Below are 6,467 nucleotides of genomic sequence, written 5' to 3' on the forward strand. Positions count from 1 at the left end.
AAACAATAATACAATGATGTGCAATGATTAGCCTTATTTATATCTGAAAAAATGCTAATATATCAATAATCATTGGGAAGATTTCCTTATTATTGATGTATGAAAAGGCATCAATCCCTAGCCTACTTTTTAGTCTTTCCACTAGCAGCCAAACCACACACAGATTGTGAGATACCTTAGGCAGTGAAGACATTGATACATCTACACTGCCTTAAACCCACAAAAAAACAGTGGTGCGTTTCCCAAAAGCATTGTTAGCCAACTATGACGACAAGTTCCATCGTTATGAACATAGATCAATGATTTGGTGATTGCTGAAACTGAATGGTTGAAACTACTAGACAGATAGTGGATTTTACCAGTACCAATAACAAAGTTGGGCAGTACCTGCCAATTACTGATTAATCAACCAATTTATACTGAATGATAAAATAACATTCAAAATAAAATAGTGCTGAACTTTATTACAAAAATAAACAGTACTGACTGAACCATGATTTTTTTTAAATCAAATAAATATACAAATATTAATACATATGAACTAATTTTTTATTTTGAGTTTGTTTCCTTAGTCCACAAAAGGGCATAATAAAAACTAAACCATTCAGCACCATTATATTATTGCATTGAACATTTCTATCCTGGCTGTTAAATAAGAGCATTTAATTTTCAACTAATGTGCATAAAATAAAGAAATAAAAAGTTTTAGTTGTCCCAAATTCTCAAAAGTAAAATATATATATATTTTTTTGCAAGATCAGTATCATCTATGAGTGCTGCAAATTACCTAAGACATCTCAGCTCAGGAGGTGCTTTGAGTTCAGTTCACTTTATTTCCACAGAGCAGTTCATTGTGAACGCAACTCTGCAGCCTATACATCTGTGATGAAAACATAAAATAATACAAAAACACATTCACCTCAAACCATGATTTATATTTTAGTGATTTTTATCATCATTATAATTGTTATGTTTACATTTATAATAGTTTTTATGTCTTCATTTGTGTAAGTAATGTTCCGCCTGCAAGTTTATATGCATACTTGCCTGACAGTACATGGAAAGGTGGTTACTTTTTTTAATTTATTTTTTTAATCACTATCACTTTTTTTATATTTATTGTTTTATTTTTTTCGATTGGAGTGCAATTTGAATTTAGAAATGGATTAGTTTTTCGTTTTTAAATAAATTAATTTTATGATATAATAAATAAATCGATATTGCGATATACATTTTATATCATGAAGGAGGGAATAAAACGAATTTATTCACACACATGATGTATTTTCCTGGACAATGAAATATCTGACCGGTAGAGAATGCACAGATGAACTTTGCCACAGAGATGTTGTCCTTCAAAACTGTTGTAAAGCCATCTTTCAAATAGTTGAACAACACACATTTTAATCGTACTTATTTATTTTTTTCCAGTTTCATTAGAATGTTTTGTTAAAATAAGTTCAAAGTTTCAAATCAAGGTGTCTTGCCTTATTGTGTAGGCTTAACACTAAACCTGCTTAACGAAAATTACCCCATAGTACCACCTAGCATCCAACCAGTGGTAATACTGCTGTTCGTCGTATTCCTGTGGAGAAACAAAACTTGGTCGACCAAGACTTTTCTCATTGAGTAACGTTTGGTCGACTATTAGGGGGCAGCCCTAATAATGATAGCGGACCCTTCCCAGCTGCTCCAGCACTGGATACAACAGGGAAAAACTATCGGTGTGGATTCTTGCCGATAACCAATACTTCCAGAAATTTGTTATGGGTGCTGATTAATCTGCAAAACCAATGTCAAATATGAATGCAGCCATTTAAGACATTAAAGACCGTTAAGAGATTGAGCTTTATCGCTATTAGTTTCTGTCGAAGAACACTGGTTTTATTTGTTTATATTAACGCATAAGTTGCATTTATGTTTTTGTAAATGTCTCATGCATGTATATGCTCAAATGCGTCGGGGGAATCCCGAAGTCTGATGTAGCGAGAAACCTCACTATTGCAGTGCAATATATTTGTCGCATTGCACAGTACCACGTCGCCTTCATGTTTTCAGCAACTTTTGTGCCTAAAACAGCTTTCTGGTATACCTGTAAATTAACTTTTAATTTGATATCTGCTGAAGTTATTACTCTACCCACTGCACAACTTCATTATCAACATCTTTATATTGTTGAATTACTACATTTTTGGGAAACAGGATGTAACTCAAGCATTGGATTCAGAAGTCTTTTTTCTTCCTATTTCTGTATACAGCATCTAATAGCATGTAATTTTTTCTTTATTTTATTTTTACCCTCTGTTTTTTCTGCATTGCAGGTAGTGAAATGGAATGCAGATTTCGTCTGTCACATGGGAGAAGAAACTGGAGGACATAGCTCAGTGTATCAAATGCATAATGTGACCTTGTCTATGTCACCAGAATTTTTTGGGCCAGTCAGCTGGAATAAACGCATATGACTACCACGCCAAGTACTCTGGTGTTTGTTACCCCAGGGAGATCTTATTTTGTCCATTGTGAGACTGTCAAAATGCTCCACTTTTTTTTTAATTGTCTGGAGAGTGTATGGCTGTCCTCAGCCTCTCAGCTATTGTCAGCTTCATGTGGAGACAAGCAGTGGTTTGGAACCTATTGCACATCTGCATGTGCCTTTAGTTGTTTGCAATAGTGTTGGTGTAAGGATAGACACCCTTTCACTTTTTGACCCCCCTTTTTTCAAATCCCACACCAGTCCATCTGTTTTATGTTTGTTTGCCTATGTCTGGGCTATAGCCACTTTTCAAACTCTTGCTTCTGGCTGCATTGGGGTCCAGATGGCTGCACACACACTCATAGATTCACACACACTTTTGGTAGTCTCCATGGGTCATCTGTGATGAGGAAGCCCTACCCTAGACAATGATCCTTGGAGATTAGTGTCTAGCGGTGAAGCATTGGACAAGTATGCTCCACTACCGTCCCAAAGAGAGATACAAAGACAGCAGCCCAAATTCATCCATGGATGGCCAGCGAGGACTTATTTGAAGACCAAATATATGTTCTCAAGTTGCCGGGTTTAGGGACAGTACATCAAAAATGAAAATTCTTTCATCATTTACTCATTCTGTTAACAAATTCAGACATATATAACTTAAATTTTTGTGTGAACAATCCCTTTTTGTAGAACAATCTGCTTCTACAGTGAATAATAAGAATTTTGTAATTTAACGAGTCAAATGTTTGCAAGGACACTTCAACTACATCCTGCATCAGACAATGAATAGCAGTAAAAGAAATTGACTTCAGTTGGATATTTGCACGTGACCTTGTGTACTGCAGACAAAACAGTGGTGGCTACACACAATGAGCATGCAAAAGCATATGTAAAGAATACAAAATCTATAGTTGTTCTACTGCATGATGTTACAGTAAGAGTATGGAACGGATTCACACAATGGGCAAGGAGGAAACTGGGATGGGCTTGACAAACATGTAGCGTTGTCAAGCAGGTATAAGAAATGCATTATACCTCAATGTTTGTGATCAGGAGGTGTGAATTAAATGTCATCACAAGCGGTTCACTTCCACGGTTTGGTACGATTGCATTCTTATCAGCAGCGAATCCTATTGGAGTTCACATAAACTGTACCCCAGACCACCTTTTCAAGCTAGCACTGGTATGTTTCGCAGGTACGCACCCAAGTTTGGAAACAGCGCTCACTTTATCCAAATAAACCGAACTTGATGTCAGTCAAACCTGGGTGTGCACCAAAAGTGCTAGTGAGAAAGCACCATTATGTACTCCAGAAGTGTTTCTTGCTGCATTTTTTTTGGCCAAAAATGCTGCACCACTACTGAATGTACAGAATGTAACACACAGCACATCCAGTGTAGTGCAATTCAAGACAGAATAACTCTTATAAGCCATTTCTTTTGAATCTACACCCTGTCCAGTGTACTTCAATCAGATACTATTTGGTTGTTCAAACGTGTAGTGTGGCAGTGTGAGCAAGAAACAGACACTGGGTGTGGTGTCAGGCCTTGGAGAGGTGCTTATTTTAAGTAATAATAAACACAAAATGTTGGTTTTTGTTTGTTTATAATTTGTTAGAACCAGTGATTGGATTTAATTTATGCCTCTACAAAGTCTTTGAAAAAAAATGTTCTCATTTGTTATATCTGCTTTGTGGAAATTCAAAATTATCTCATCATTTGGCAACAGACTGCTGAGGGCAGTCCAAATATTATTTCCAAATATTTCATCATCAAAAGGCAGAATCATTAAATTCCTTACAATTCCTATCCCTAAAGCAAATATACCTTTGCATATAGAGTCTTTACATTTACATTTACATTTATTCATTTGGCAGACGCTTTTATCCAAAGCAACTTTTTCTTTATCTTCTGAGACAACAGACCGATGTTACTAATGGCTCAGCTCACACTATACAGATTTTTTGTCAAATCAATTGCTCTCTAGAATAAGACCCCCCCCCCCACACACACACACCAATACCACCTGCAGCTGACTAGCCAAGTAACAAATAACAGTTCATTGATGTCAAGTAACTCAACCCAATTGCCTATTTTAAAAAAAAAATTATAATTGGGTCAAGCCCTTTGATATTTCCTGTCCCAAATTCCTGTTTCAATAGGCATCACAGTAGAGAAAACTGTGCTTGTCAAGGGATTTCATGTTGTCTTATTACTGTAAACACAGTTGGATTTATTAAGAAGCTTTAGAGCAGTAGATGTGGGTAGTATTTTATGTGCATGCATTGTCCTCTTCTTCATTGTACAAAAGCAAAATAATCTAGAACAAACTTCTGCTTCACAGAAAAATTTACTGTGCCTTGTACATTTATAGACTCTTTTAGAATTGAGAAAAGCCCATTGTGGTCCAGATCAAGATTTTGGAGGAGAGGTTAAGCTGAGTTTGATGACATCTTTATAGCTAGCACGATTAGCATGTCATCTATCTTAGCCTGCAGTTTCTCACACTCACTCCTCAATTCAGGCCAGCTCTTCTGTGCTGAATGGAGACGGGCAACAAAAGGTGACATCATTTCAGGAGGATCTGATTGCTGGACCCCCGTTACACGCATGCACAAACACACACCACACACACACACACACACACACACATACGCCCTACCCAGGGCCCCCGGAACAATGACATCATAGCCTCCCCCCTTTCTCAGTCTTTCTGCGATATTGGGTTGCCCTGAACAACTCCACTGGATATTGTTGTCATGTTTGTGTATTTGTGTGTGCATTTGCGAAAGAGAAAAATAGACAACCACAGGCGATTTGTACCGATGAAAGTACATTTGCGCAACACGACTGCAGAAGAATGCTACATAACCAAATTGCTAAGGATACCAGCTAATCCAGATAAGATCAGCAAACCACTTTAAGCTGTTGTTTTTTTACAGGCTATCTCTCAAACTATCCTTCAAAGTGTAGTTCTCCATAAAATCATTAAGGAAATGTCTTCAGCTAATAAATGTATTGCTTTTTGTAGTTAAAAAGCAGTACATGGGAATTAGATAACCAAATGCGTGCCACAATCAAACCCCCTCTTCATATGCATATGGCCATATCTGCAACTCCCCATGACTCTCTTCACTAATTCCATGCCTTAACTCTCCTCCCATGATGCATTGTGTTGCCGTGTCGGGCGGCTTTCCCTCAAAACTTCATCAAAGAGTAAGGAGTGAATGGAAAGGGCTGGGAAGTGTGGATAGGAATATAAATTTGGTAGGGAAATGGGATGGAAAGAGTACTGATTTCCCCGCCTCAAACCTCCAGGGTTTTAAACGAACTAAACAAATTTGTTTATTAGATTTGTCCACCTCTCTCTCTCTATTTCTCTCCAAACTATATTATTTCTCTTTCTTTTTAGAGCTATCTAAATAGAATGGGGAAATGGGAGTTGATTAACCTCCTTCCCCCTCACAGTGTTTGGAAAACCCCTCCATAATTAGTGCTCGGCTGAATTAATTAGAGAAATGGGAATGAGTAGGATGAGAGAAAGGATTAGGGGGTGGGGTTGAAGCAATTGTACCATCACTATTTCATGGCCCAATGTTCCCACTAATTAATCTCTTCATTCACATGATAGGAATTCATAGCAAATCATATTTGCCAGAATCTGTCTCAGCTGAATTCCATTTCCAAACAACCGGTCCAAAATCTACTCTAGCCATACTCGTTTTATGTTTGGGCATTTACAAGTAAAGTTCCCTCATACATTTTTGTATGTTTGATAGACATTGAAACATACAATAACACGTAATGACAGCATGTAAAACGTAAACACTTATGTGGAATTTGGAGAAACACAAATTGTTAAATGCATTAAATTAAGGTGATTGCATTAAATATTTCATTAATGTTTTATAAATAAGATAAAATCAACCTATTATTTCACAGCTTCAAAATTCGATCAACCTCAAAAAGTACCAAATTTTTAGATGCTGTGA

General features: G+C 36.8%; 1 long non-coding RNA gene across 2 annotated transcripts in view; it reads left to right on the plus strand.

The window, feature by feature from the left end:
• The window catches only part of LOC127633664 (uncharacterized), a 128,338-nt gene extending 124,307 nt beyond the window's left edge, over positions 1-4,031 (plus strand). For both annotated transcript variants that reach the window (XR_007969239.1, XR_007969240.1), the window contains exon 3: positions 2,322-4,031. This is a non-coding gene — a long non-coding RNA (uncharacterized LOC127633664). The remainder of the gene's footprint in view (positions 1-2,321) is intronic.
• Positions 4,032-6,467: the final 2,436 nt, after the last annotated feature.

The sequence above is a fragment of the Xyrauchen texanus genome, chromosome 40, assembly GCF_025860055.1.
Source record: "Xyrauchen texanus isolate HMW12.3.18 chromosome 40, RBS_HiC_50CHRs, whole genome shotgun sequence".
Lineage (NCBI taxonomy): Eukaryota > Metazoa > Chordata > Actinopteri > Cypriniformes > Catostomidae > Xyrauchen > Xyrauchen texanus.